Genomic DNA, 14,424 nt, shown 5'->3' with positions numbered 1-14,424 from the left:
GGCGCCTCAGTTGGACCAGCGTTCGTGCTGGACGTGCAGACCGCGTGAGACGACGCTTCATCCAGTCCCAAACATGCTCAATGGGGGACAGATCCGGAGATCTTGCTGGCCAGGGTAGTTGACTTACACCTTCTAGAGCACGTTGGGTGGCACGGGATACATGCGGACGTGCATTGTCCTGTTGGAACAGCAAGTTCCCTTGCCGGTCTAGGAATGGTAGAACGATGGGTTCGATGACGGTTTGAATGTACCGTGCACTATTCAGTGTCCCCTCGACGATCACCAGTGGTGTACGGCCAGTGTAGGAGATCGCTCCCCACACCATGATGCCGGGTGTTGGCCCTGTGTGCCTCGGTCGTATGCAGTCCTGATTGTGGCGCTCACCTGCACGGCGCCAAACACGCATACGACCATCATTGGCACCAAGGCAGAAGCGACTCTCATCGCTGAAGACGACACGTCTCCATTCGTCCCTCCATTCACGCCTGTCGCGACACCACTGGAGGCGGGCTGCACGATGTTGGGGCGTGAGCGGAAGACGGCCTAACGGTGTGCGGGACCGTAGCCCAGCTTCATGGAGACGGTTGCGAATGGTCCTCGCCGATACCCCAGGAGCAACAGTGTCCCTAATTTGCTGGGAAGTGGCGGTGCGGTCCCCTACGGCACTGCGTAGGATCCTACGGTCTTGACGTGCATCCGTGCGTCGCTGCGGTCCGGTCCCAGGTCGACGGGCACGTGCACCTTCCGCCGACCACTGGCGACAACATCGATGTACTGTGGAGACCTCACGCCCCACGTGTTGAGCAATTCGGCGGTACGTCCACCCGGCCTCCCGCATGCCCACTATACGCCCTCGCTCAAAGTCCGTCAAATGCACATACGGTTCACGTCCACGAGGTCGCGGCATGATACCAGTGTTAAAGACTGCGATGGAGCTCCGTATGCCACGGCAAACTGGCTGACACTGACGGCGACGGTGCACAAATGCTGCGCAGCTAGCGCCATTCGACGGCCAACACCGCGGTTCCTGGTGTGTCCGCTGTGCCGTGCGTGTGATCATTGCTTGTACAGCCCTCTCGCAGTGTCCGGAGCAAGTATGGTGGGTCTGACACACCGGTGTCAATGTGTTCTTTTTTCCATTTCCAGGAGTGTATGTTTATGAAGGCACATAAAATTTCGCTTGATGACTTCCTAAGAGACAGTCCCACCTCTAAGCCGTGTCAGCTTGTTCTATGTTCTTGCATCTTTGCCTACCGGAGTCAGATCTCTAGACCGACAACCAAGCCCTTTGTTAGGTCCTTGCTCGACGCGAGAGAGAGGGAGAATTGGTAGGTGGGCTGTCCGCATCGCCACCTTCCCTTTTCAAGTGTAGCTTGTTAGAGGGTCTGATAACTTAATTGCTGACCTACTTAGTCGACTATTTGGGGAAGATAATGAGCCAGTTCTCTAACCTTCTTCTGACGCAGAGGTTCTTGTGACCAACATTCCTACTGAGGTTCCCCAGCTTCTTAGTGATTTTAAGGGTAAACAAAATCAAAACCCCGACTTAGCCTCCATTTGTAGGCACCTCTTGGCTGGTGTTTCGGTACCGGCTGTACCTCGCAAGAGAGAATCCCTTCCCAAGAAATGGGTACGCACTTGCAAACAAAAATTTGTTTGCCTGTCTAGCTCGTTCCGTCAATTTTTCGTCACTACCATGCTTCTTTGACGGGAGGCCACTTAGCCATCCACAAAACTTATTGAAGATTCGGCGCCATGTCACTTGGCCCAGTCTTTCCAGGGATATTCGCTGTCTACTGGAGGTGTGTAAACTTCGTAAAATCACCGAACCTAACCAAAACTCATGCCAAGACCTGTTCTGATCCCCTGGATAACTGCTTATTGATTACGTTGTTCTACTATCCCGTAATAAGGCCGAGAACCGTTACATTCTGGTCTTCGCGGACGCCTGGTCCCGTTTTCTTTGGCCGCTTCCTACTCAGGCGATGACGGCAGCTGTAACTATCAACCATCTGACTGAGATGCATTCTCTGTTGGGCCCTAATAGTGCGTTAGCAAGTGATAACGCATCCACCTCTATTCCCACGGATTTCAAGCGTTTTTTTTTGCTGCTGCATCAAGCACATCACCACCCGTCGCTATTACCCACAGCCTTGCATGTGGTAGTTCAAAAAATGGTTCAGATGGCTCTAAGGACTATGGGACTTAACATCTAAGGTCATCAGTCCCTTGACTTGTCGAGTGCGAGGAAGTTAATCTACATATCATATTTCATGATTAACTACAAAAGACGCAGCCGGCCGGGGTGGCCGAGCCGTTCTAAGCGCTGCAGTCTGGAACCGCGCGACCACTACGCTCGCATGGATGTGTGTGATATCCTTAGCTTAGTTAGGTTTAAGTAGTTTTAAGATCTAGGAGACTGATGACCTCGGAAGTTAAGTCCCATAGTTCTCAGTCATTTGAACCATTTTTGAACCATTTTGTAATCATATAGAAACGTCAGCGTGCTTCCGTAAGAGTCAACAGACATTACTGCACATAAATCGCTTCACAGTATAACCTGAACACACCACACAATCAAACACATACGGTCCCCTGCTGCCTGTCGTCTGCTAAATAGCGCAAAGATTCCCATCGAACGTGGATAACAATGCGCACAGCCTCCACTTTCAGGGAATTACGCATGCACAAATGCACATGCTTAGTTGGGCTGTTGGAAATTGATGCCCATGAGCAAAGTTGAATACAAAAAGGCGCCGTGTGGACCCACATTAACTGCCGCCGCGCAGGAGGAAAACTGCAGCCCACACCTCATTCGCCGTTGACCACCAACCGAGGCAAACAAAGCCAGAAGCAATAGACAACAGATCCCCAATCCCTGCTGCTCCAAATTCGGACTGTTGGTTGTTTGGCAATGATTTAGCAACGTTTCATTCTGATGAAGATACCCGTAGTAAGTGTCGAAACCCAGGTCAATCTGCAACTAGTTGGCTGTTTTACCCTATGTTGAAATTACTAGACAGTTGCTGAGTAACAGCGATGTTCAAGACTGTATTACAATAAAGTTTACACTTCTTTCGCCTCAGGAGACGAATTACAATAACCATCTTTTAAAACTGTGTCATACTCATTGAGCAGTAATGATAAAATACGGGGTGTTCAAAAAGTCCGTCCTCAGTGCCTTATGACTGTTAGCCGCGCGTGCCGTACGCCGCAATGAATATACCGAAATGAAACTCAGTGAAATACTATTAATTTATTTAATCTTCGCCCGCATCTCGTGGTCGTGCGGTAGCGTTCTCGCTTCCCACGCCGGGTTCCCGGGTTCGATTCCCGGCGGGGTCAGGGATTTTCTCTGCCTCGTGATGGCTGGGTGTTGTGTGATGTCCTTAGGTTAGTTAGGTTTAAGTAGTTCTCAGTTCTAGGGGACTGATGACCATAGATGTTAAGTCCCATAGTGCTCAAAGCCATTTGAACCATTTTTTTTATTTAATATTCATTTTTACTTACAAATTTTCACATTAAATGTTGAAAGTGTCCCCACTGTTGTTGAATACACAATTAAATTCGTCTAATCATGTTTCCAAACACAAGATGTAATCGAGAATGAGATTTTCACTCTGCAGCGGAGTGTGCGCTGATATGAATCTTCCTGGCAGATTAAAACTGTGTGCCCGACCGAGACTCGAACTCGGGACCTTTGCCTTTCGCGGGCAAGTGCTCTACCAACTGAGCTACCGAAGCACGACTCACGACCGGTACTCACAACTTTACTTCTGCCAGTACCTCGTCTCCTACCTTCCAAACTTTACAGAAGCTCTCCTGCGAACCAAAGGTCCCGAGTTCGAGTCTCGGTCGGGCACACAGTTTTAATCTGCCAGGAAGTTACAAGATGTAATATTTCTACTGTAACAGAAGCAGTGAAAGTCGATATTGCAGTTTTCAATTCATCGATGGATTTTGGGCGGTTTCTGTAGACTGTTGCTTTCGCTGCACCCCAGAAGAAAAGGTCAGGTGGTGTAAGGTCAGGCGATCGTGGAGGCCAAAGTCCCTGTGAAATTATGCGATCACCAAAAAACGTCAGCAAGCAGTGGCACTGAAACGCGAGCTGTAAGCGCGGTTCCGCCGCGCGGGTTTAGCCGAGCGGTGCCGGCTCGGTAGCTCAGCGTGTTCGGTCAGAGAGGCATTGGCCCTCTGTGATAAAAAAAAAACTGAGTAAAGGAATCAAAGATTAAATTGAACGGATGTCATGTGACGTCCGCCCAGACCAAACGCAACGAACAGCACCGAACAAAAATTTTAAAAAATTAAAAAGAAGCAGTGTAAGGCGGTGCAGTCATGGACTGTGCAGCTGGTCCCGGCGGAGGTCCGAGTCCTCCCTCGGGCATGCGTGTATGTGTGTTTGTCCTTAGAATAATTTAGGTTAAGTAGTGTGTAAGCTTAGGGACTGTTGACCTTAGCAGTTAAGTCCCGTAAGATTTTACACACATTTGAACAGTTTTTGCACGGTTGCACCATCTTGTTGAAAATAACCCTTCAGTATTTCACTTAACACAAGCTCTCCTATGAATGGGTACAGAATATCACTGCAGTATCGTTGTGCGTTTATTGTTTCGTTGAAAAACCCAGGCAGGCGGACAATCATACGGCACGCGCGGCTAACATTCATACGGCACTGCGGAGAGACTTTTTTGAACAACCCTTTTAAGACTGCAACACACATGTATACCCAGCAGAAGGTTCAAAATGGTTCAAATGGCTCTGAGCACTATGGGACTCAACATCTTAGGTCATAAGTCCTCTAGAACTTAGAACTACTTAAACCTAACTAACCTAAGGACATCACACACACCCATGCCCGAGGCAGGATTCGAACCTGCGACCGGAGCAGTCCCGCGGTTCCGGACTGCAGCGCCAGAACCGCTAGACCACCGCGGCCGGCGCCAGCAGAAGGCCACGTAATTCTATCCGAAACATCAGCTTCTCAAGCAACAATTTCTCATAACGTGGTAAGAGCTGCAGCATGTTCACACTGCCGTCGTGGTTCGTGCCGAGAATGGTCAATCATAACAACAGAGATGGGGGCGCGTACGATAGTCAAGTGCTCTGTTCGACAGTTAAGTGTTGGCTCTTAGCAGCTGGTCGGAAGTGAATGATAAATAAGGGGACGAAATGCCCTGCACTACTACCTCACACAGTGTATTTGTATTCGTGATATTTTCGGACATTTCTCTTGCACCCGCACTAGGTACGCGGACAGAGGGAATGCAAGCAGATAAAGGAACAGAGACAGCCAGCGAGAGAATGGTCGAGTGGAACGGAGGAGGAGTAGGAGGGAGGGAGGGGGCAAGGCGACGAGCGAACAAAGCGCCTGCAGAGTGGCAGGCAGGCAGGGCAGCAGCGGCTGCCGTAATAAGGGAATTGCGCAGGGGCGACTCGGCGGGAGGCTAGCCAGCGGTGCAGTAGCCACTAGCCAGTAGCCAGTAGCCAGTAGCCGGTAGCCTCATAACGGGCCCCGGCGCGTTCTCAGCAGCACCACCTGCTCCGTAGGTGCTCTGCTGCCCTTCTCTGCGTAATAACGAAAAGCGTACTCAACTACCGCCCCGACACCAAACTCGCTACCTCCTACAAAGAACACGAGCCAGCTACAGGGTGACAATTATTGAACTGTATGAAAAGACCTAAATTACACAACTGGCCATTAAAATTGATACACCACGAAGACGACGCGCTACAGACGCGAAATTTAACCGACAGGAAGAAGATGCTGTGAAATAAAAATGATTAGCTTTTCAGAGCATTCACACAAGGTTGGCGCTGGTGGCGACACTTACAACGTGCTGACATGAGGAAAGTTCCCAACCAATTTCTCATACAGAAACAGCAGTTGACCGGCCTTGCCTGATGAAACATTGTTGTCATGTCGCGTGTAAGGAGGAGAAATGCGTACCATCACGTTTCCGGCTTTGATAAAGGTCGGATTGTAGCCTATCGCGATTGCGGTTTATCGTATCGCGACATTGCTGCTCCCGTTGGTCGAGATCCAATAACTGTTAGCAGAATATGGAATCGGTGGGTTCAGGAGCGTAATACGGAACGCAGTGCTAGATCCCAATGGCCTCGTATCACTAGCAGTCGAGATGACAGGCATCTTATCCGCATGGCTGTAACGGATCGTGCAGCCACGTCTCGATCCCTGAGTCAACAGACGGGGACGTTTGCAAGACAACAACCATCTGCACGAACAGTTCGACGACATTTGCAGCAGCATGGACTATCAGCTCTGAGACCATGGCTGCGGTTACGCTTGACGCTGCATCACAGACAGGAGCACCTGCGATGGTGTGCTCGACGACGAACCTGGTTGCACGATGGCAAAACGTCATTTTTTCGGATGAATCCAGGTTCTGTTTACAGCATCATGATGGTTGCATCCGTGTTTGGCGACATCGCGGTTAACTCACATTGGAATCGTGTGTTTGTCATCGCCATACTGGCTTACCACCCGGCGTGATGGTATGTGGTGCCATTGGTTACACTTCTCGGTCACCTCTTGTTCGCATTGATGGCACTTTGAACAGTGGAATTTACATTTCAGATGTGTTACGACTCGTGGCTCTAACCTTCATTCGATCCCTCCGATACCCTACATTTCAGCAGGATAATGCACGACCGCATGTTACAGGTCCTGTACGGGCCTTTCTGGATACATAAAATGTCCGACTGCTGCCCTGGACAGCACATTCTACAGACCTCTCACCAATTGAAAACGTCTGGTCAATGGTGGCCGAGCAACTGGATCGTACAATACGCCAGTCACTACTCTTGATGAACTGTGGTATCGTGTTGAATCTGCATGGGCAGCTGTACCTGTACACGCCATCCAAGCTCTGTTTGACTCAATTCCCAGGCGTATCAAGGCCGTTATTACGGCCAGAAGTGGTTGTTCTGGGTACTGATTTCTCACGACTTATGCACCCAAACTGCGTGAAAATGTAATCACATGTCAGTTCTAGCATAATATATTTGCCCAATGAATACCCGTTTATCATTTGCGTTTCTTGTTGGTGTAGCTGTTTTAATGGCCAGTAGTGTTGTTACAAGCTACGGGGCGCACACACTTTATTCAACACGTAAACGTCACTACAAATATTCGGAGTTAGGTTATGACATTTTAGATGTGCCTGCAATAAAAACTTGCTACCTCCTACAAAGAACAAGAGCCAGTTACAGCGTGACAATTATTGAACTGTATGAAAAAAACGTATATTAGTTACAAGCTACGGGGCGCACATAATTTATTCAACACGTAAACGTCACTACAAATATTCGGAGTTAGGTTATGACATTTTCGTTGTGCCTGCAATCATTGGTGATGATGTGACGCAAACGAAAAGCGGAACTCCGTATGACCCGCTGAAGTGTCGGAACATCGATGCTGTCGATGACCTTCTGAATGGCTGCTGTCAGCTCAGCGATGGTTTTGAAGTTATTTCTGTACACCTTGTCTTCAATATAGCCCCAGAAAAAGGAGTCGCATGCGTTCTGATACAGAGAGTATGGCGGCCAATCGAGGCCGATGCCGCTGGCCTCTGGGTCCCCAAAATGCTCCAGAAATCAATCTCCTGCTTCTATGGGGTCGAGTTCCGTCTTACCTGAACCACATCGTGTCGAAATCTACATCTACATCTACATCTATACTCCGCGAGCCACCTTACGGTGTGTGGCGGAGGGTACTTATTGTACCACTATCTGATCCCCCCTTCCCTGTTCCATTCACGAATTGTGCGTGGGAAGAACGACTGCTTGTGAGTCTCCGTATTTGCTCTAATTTCTCGGATCTTTTCGTTGTGATCATTACGCGAGATATTTGTGGGCGGTAGTAATATGTTGCCCATCTCTTCCCGGAATGTGCTCTCTCGTAATTTCGATAATAAACCTCTCCGTATTGCGTAACGCCTTTCTTGAAGTGTCCGCCACTGGAGCTTGTTCAGCATCTCCGTAACGCTCTCGCGCTGACTAAATGTCCCCATGACGAATCGCGCTGCTTTTCGCTGGATCATGTCTATCTCTTCTATTAATCCAACCTGGTAAGGGTCCCATACTGATGAGCAATACTCAAGAATCGGACGAACAAGCGTTTTGTAAGCTACTTCTTTCGTCGATGAGTCACATTTTCTTAGAATTCTTCCTATGAATCTCAACCTGGCGCCTGCTTTTCCCACTATTTGTTTTATGTGATCATTCCACTTCAGATCAGGATCACCTTGGACAACGGGAATGAAATAGTCTTCCGAAACCTTCACGTACCGTTCGATAGTCACCGTGCCATCAAGGAATATCGCACCGATTATTCCTTGACTGGACACGGCACACCACACGGTCACCCGTTGAGGGTGAAGAGGTTTCTCGATCACGTGATGCGGATTCTCAGTCCCACAAATGCGCTAATTTTGCTTATTGACTAACCCATCGAAATGAAAGTGGCTTCGTCGCTAAACCAAGCAATATTCACATACTAACCTCACGGAAAGTCTCCCCGATAGAATTCAAACCGCCAAGAAGGCGAAAGTTGGACACACCGCATATTAATATCCACTAATCTGCGTCCGGACACATTTGATCAGATAGTGTATCTCCACAGGTAGTTTTATTAAAGCGTGCGGCAGCGATGCCACTGTGGCGAAAATGATTTACCAAATTGTTTTGAACGTTTGGTGGAGACGCAATGCTTGTTCTGCAAAAAGCTGTTGCAAGGCTAATGGTCACTGCAAGACTTTTTCGCAGTGTGTGGTGCGTACGGTTTGCTCCAATACATAAGAGCACACTGGCGAGAAATCTTGCACTCTGAAGCCTTTCGTAGTCAAAGAAGGTCCAAGGGTCTAGGCGATGTGTGAAAAAGCTACCTAACAAAGGATTCTCCCTCGACGGAAGTTGAAGAACGTTTGCAAACTGATATCCATCCTATTCTAGAGATGGTCTTTGTTTCGGCTTATAGTCCCTTGTTATTCTCTCGATGGATAAATCATTTTTAGTGAATGAATTCAGTAGACAAATTATCCAAAACCTTACGGACTTCCAGCATGCTGGAATAGCTGTGGGTCAGCAACTTCTGTTAATTGTACAACGAAAAAGTTGCAAATTTTACTATTTTTATTAACTCGATGACTAGTTCTGGGCCGAGAGCCATTTTCAAATCATCATAACAGAGACAAACGCTGTACTTCCGAAGAAGTGAAAACCATTTCAAAAAATGTGCAACGTACAGCTACAGCGTATACAGACCATTGTCTCTATATGCGCTGTAACCGTTCGTTGCACATTTTTGACATGGTTTTCACTTCTTCGGAAATACCGTTTTTGATTATGTTACGATGATTTGTTTGTTTATTTATTTTTTATTTATTTATTTATTGTTCCGTGGGACCAAATTAAGGAGAAGTCTCCATGGTCATGGAACGAGTCAATACATGAAATTATAACACGATATTAGAAACAGATAAAATGAAATATAAAAAAACATTCAGGTGACAAGTCGTACGTTTAAATGAAGAAATCAACAATGTAACACTGGAATTTGCCTAATTTTTTAGCTCTTCCAGGAGCTCCTCGACAGAATAGGAGTGAGCCATGAGGAAACTCTTCAGTTTAGACTTAAAATAGTTTGGGCTGCTGCTAAGATTTTTGAGTTCTTGTGGTAGCTTATTGAAAATGGATGCATCAGAATACTGCACTCCTTTCTGCACAAGAATCAAGGAAGTGCATTCTACATGCAGATTTGATTTCTGCCTAGTATTAACTGAGTGAAAGCTGCTAACTCTTGGGAATAGGCTAATATTGCTACCAACAAACGACATTAAAGAAAATATATACTGTGAGGGCACTGTCAGAATTCCCAGATTTTTGAATAGGGGTCGACAAGAGGTTTTCGAACTTACACCACATATAGCTCGAACAGCCCGTTTTTGAGCCAAAAATACCCTTTTTGAATCAGAAGAATTACCCCAAAAAATAATACCATACGACATAAGCGTATGAAAATATGCGAAGTAGACTACTTTTCGTGTTGAAGTGTCACTTATTTCAGATACTGTTCTAATGGTAAATAAAGCAGTATTTAGCTTCTGAACAAGATCCTGGACATGAGCTTTCCACAACAGCTTACTATCTATCCGAACGCCTAGGAACTTGAACTGTTCCGTCTCGCTTATAATATGCCTATTCTGTCTGATCAAAATATCGGTTCTTGTTGAACTGTGAGTTAGAAACTGTAAAAACTGAGTCTTACTGTGATTTAGCATCAAATTATTTTCCACAAGCCACGAACTTATTTCATGAACTACATTATTTGTTACTGTTTCAATATTACACACAAGATCCTTCACTATCAAGCTGGTGTCATCAGCAAACAGAAATATTTTTGAATCACCTGTAATACTAGAAGGCATATCATTTATATAAATAAGAAACAGCAGTGGCCCCAGCACCGACTCTTGGGGAACGCCACACTTGTAAATGGGTCTCGGCCCGAAACTAGTCATCGAGTTAATAAAAAAAAGTAAAATTTGCCACTTTGGACTGAGGTTTCATTGTATTCACATTCTTGCCTCTGAGTGCTGTATGGATATTTTCCGCAGTCTTGCTCATGGTTTAGCAAGTCACATATCAATGAAACAGAGCTCTATGTTATGTAAAGTAAAAGTTTTCCACAAGTCAAGCTGCCTGATGATTTGTCTAGGCATGAAAGTAGTTACTGTGCAATAAACCAATCATTCACATAGTTTGCCTGGTCACAGTATTATACTTCAGTGCTATTCTCTTTTCATTTCATTCGGAAATTATTTATTTTATTTTCAATGCGTAATGTGCCTTGGAAGAAGACATAAGCAACAGTGGCCCCTTGTTGCTGGAATCGGTCCGTTTTCGCCTTTCCACACTCACCCGGCACTTACGGGGTTTCAGGCACCACGCGGCTTCATTGAAGCAGACTATGAGCTAAGTCGCTTTTCGTGTGAACGGATGGAGGAATGTTACACAGTATCGATCAAGTTCCTCGAGTAAGAGACAGCAGTCGCTGACTACACCGCCAGCAATCATCAGTGCTCCGCTCCGTCCTATTACGACGGAACACGGTAAAAAATAAATTAATAGAATAAAATTTTTAAAAAATTGTGCTCGCTAAGAGCTGCAAGGTAGGGTAGCATCTTACCAGCGCCATTTTTTAACTATGCGCAATGAAGGATGTGAAACATCATTTTAGACGCTGAATTAAAGTCAAAGGGGAAGATATACCACTGCTGACGTTGGCAATGAAGATGGAGCTTATGACCGAAATTAAGAAATAACGAGTCGTGTTGAGTGGAATGGACGGCATGCTTTGTACATAATGTGTAATACAGATCAGCAAAGCTAACACGAAGGTTGTCATGTACAAGCTGCCCCACATTCTGCGCAGTATCCAGTGCTCTGCTGCATTTAAGACAAATCTGAAAAACTACTTCTTCTCACCCTCACAACCTTTCCCTAAAAAATTGGTATATATGGCCAGTTTTCCCTCTGTCAAACAATGAAGCAAACGCTCCAATCTTCTCCGGGTTACCCTTCTTTCTCTTTTCGCAGTCATCAAGCTACTTTCTTTGGTCCCCACTCCATTACTTGCGTCGGTCATGTTCCCTTTATCTCAGTCTCACCAATTAGATTACTGCGATTCGTTTTCGCAGCACTTTATCTTTAGTTTCTGAGCCAGACTCTAGATCTTTCATGAGCCAGACTCTAGATCTTTCAGATTATCCCACTGCAAAGCATCTTAAAATATTACAAAATCCAGCATTTTATGATGTTTTCACGTTTTCTGCGAACGCGAGGAAGACACTGAAAGGCTATTGAAGAATTCGCCTCTTATTGAATGATGTTCCAAAGTTTTATTCATTAAGGCATCTTTCTCTAGACAAGCGGCAGTAAAGTTCTCTTTTCCAAACATAAAGCTCTCCTAGCAAATGAATGCATCGCATTCACGAACAAACGGAATGTCTTATTTCAAACAGAAACAGATGGCATATTTTCCTTTCTGGTCCCTGGCAATGACCTTGAGCTATGCGTATCAACTGTTTCTTTTACGACTTTTTTCTCGAAAAGACATGTCAGAATCTATTCCTTGCCATCCCACGTAAACAGCAATGAAGCAATAGTTATGGTGGCGGACATCTAGAAGTGCAAGACAAAATTACAATATGTCTACTGACCACATGATATGTAACCTGCAGTGAACGAAACTTCTATTCAGTGGGACGAACAAGGTGGCGCAATGGTAAGACACTTGTATTCGGTATGACAGCAGTTCGAATCCACCCTTCCGGCCACTCAAATGGCTCTGAGCACTACGCGACTTAACTTCTGAGGTCATTAGTCGCCTAGAACTTAGAACTAATTAAACCTAACTAACCTAAGGACATCACACACATCCATGCCCGAAGCAGGATTCGAACCTGCGACCGTAGCGGTCGCTCGGTTCCAGACTGCAGCGCCTAGAACCGCACGGCCACTCCGGGCGGCCCGGCCACTCCGGGCGGCCCGGCCACTCAGATATAGTTTTCCTTGCTTTTCTTAAATCGCTTATGGGGAACTCCGAGATGCTGCCTTTGAAACGGCACAGTCGTTTTCGTTCTGTATGCTTCCCCACCAAGTGCTAGCGTTCTGTCTCCGAAGACCTCATCACTGACGAAACTTTAAACCCTAGTACTCCTTGATTCATTTCGGCAGAAAGAGAAAACAGAACGCTTGCTCAAATGCAATCCGCTTATAATATTTTATACACTTTAATTCTACGAAACATCTGCACATCAGGATCATTACGAAAATTACTGTCCACACATCTGCACAGAATTTCATCAACTGGCCCCAGCAACAAGAGTGACGAAGGGAGGTGAGGTTGTGGCATAAACTTACTAGTCATCAGGCTTTACTCCAACGTCACTGAACAACTTCTAAGCCACTCAGCATTGTTTCGTAAGGGACAGTGAGATTTTTGATGGTGGTTAATGCCTCGAATGGGAACGTTAATTTCGGCATGCCCCTTGGTGATGTTGAAAAGGAGTAGGCTTTCAAGTTAATCGCGTCTGAATCCGTTAGAACTGAAAGGAAAAGTTTTTAATATACGGAGATGGATTGTCCTATCTCTCACAAACACCACTTATCTGTAAAGTATCACTTCTAGTGTGTGGGTGTGTGTGGGTGTGTGTGGGTGTGTGTGGGTGTGTGTGGGTGGGTGGGTGTGGGTGTGTGTGGGTGGGTGGGTGGGTGGGTGGGTGGGTGGGTGGGTGTGTGTGTGTGTGGGTGGGTGGGTGCTGTCTTTCTGCATATGCCCTACACACCAAGGTTCTTACATCTCCCTGCACAGAGGTCTCTCATGGCAGCTGTGACTTGAAAGCGACCGGGTGTGCAACCGTCGAGATATCAGCGGCTGTCGGTGATGTCACCTGACAGAATTCCTGTTAAAACTTCCTGCCAGATTATAATTGTGTGCCAGACCATGACTCGAGCTCGGGACCTTTGCCTTTCACGGGCAAGTGATCTACCGACTGAGCTACCCAAGAATGTCAAAGGTCCCGAGTTCGGTGTGGCACACAGTTTTAATCTGCCAGGAAGTTTGATATCAGCGCACACTCCGCTGCAGAGTGAAAATCTCATTCTAGAATTCCTGTTAGTTTTCCGAATATTTACCAGCATTTAACAAGGCCAGCTAGTCAGAATGAGGAGTGTAAGCCTGGATTTGGTCGTGACCGAACGTATTTTCTGAGCGATTGGACAACTTCATTTACAAGAGAAACCTCTCAATTAGAATTTTAACAATTTCATAAGAACTAATAAATCACACTAGTATTAGAACAGATGTTTCTCAGTAACGTGTGCCAAATTTTAAACTTACCAACAGTTCGCTTTGCACTAAATTAACAGCGTCAGAGAGGATACAAAAGAACACTACAAACAAATACACAAAGTGATTCCGCTGCTCCTATCGACGCAAACCGCACTACGTCTTGTCAGAAACCGTATACAGGTAGACGACATATGCATAATTGAACACTGAGGTGACAAAGGTCACGGGATACATTCTAATATTGTGTCGGATCTCTTTGGTACCAACATAGTGCAGCTACTCGACGTGGCGTGAACTCAACAAGTCTTTGTTAAGTCCCCTGTAGAAATACTGAGCCATACTGCCTCTATAGTTACGCATATTTATGAACGTTGCCGGTGCGGGATTTTCTGCACAAACTGACATCCGGATTACATCCAATAAATGTTGGGTGGGATTCATGTCGGGCGATCTGGGTGGGCAGATTCTTCTCTCGAATTGTCTAGAATGTTCTTCAAACCAATCGCGAACTATCGTGGCGTGGTGAAATGGGGAATTCTCATCCATAA

The 14,424-nt window shown here is 46.2% G+C and overlaps 1 protein-coding gene across 4 annotated transcripts in view; it reads left to right on the top strand.

Moving 5' to 3' along the window:
- The window catches only part of LOC126091949 (synaptotagmin 1-like), a 1,108,877-nt gene that overhangs the window by 794,488 nt on the left and 299,965 nt on the right, over window positions 1–14,424 (top strand). The window lies entirely within an intron of this gene.

The sequence above is a fragment of the Schistocerca cancellata genome, chromosome 7 (genome assembly GCF_023864275.1).
Source record: "Schistocerca cancellata isolate TAMUIC-IGC-003103 chromosome 7, iqSchCanc2.1, whole genome shotgun sequence".
Lineage (NCBI taxonomy): Eukaryota > Metazoa > Arthropoda > Insecta > Orthoptera > Acrididae > Schistocerca > Schistocerca cancellata.
Note: the sequence above shows the minus strand (reverse complement) of the source record. Positions and strands in the feature narration are given on the sequence as shown.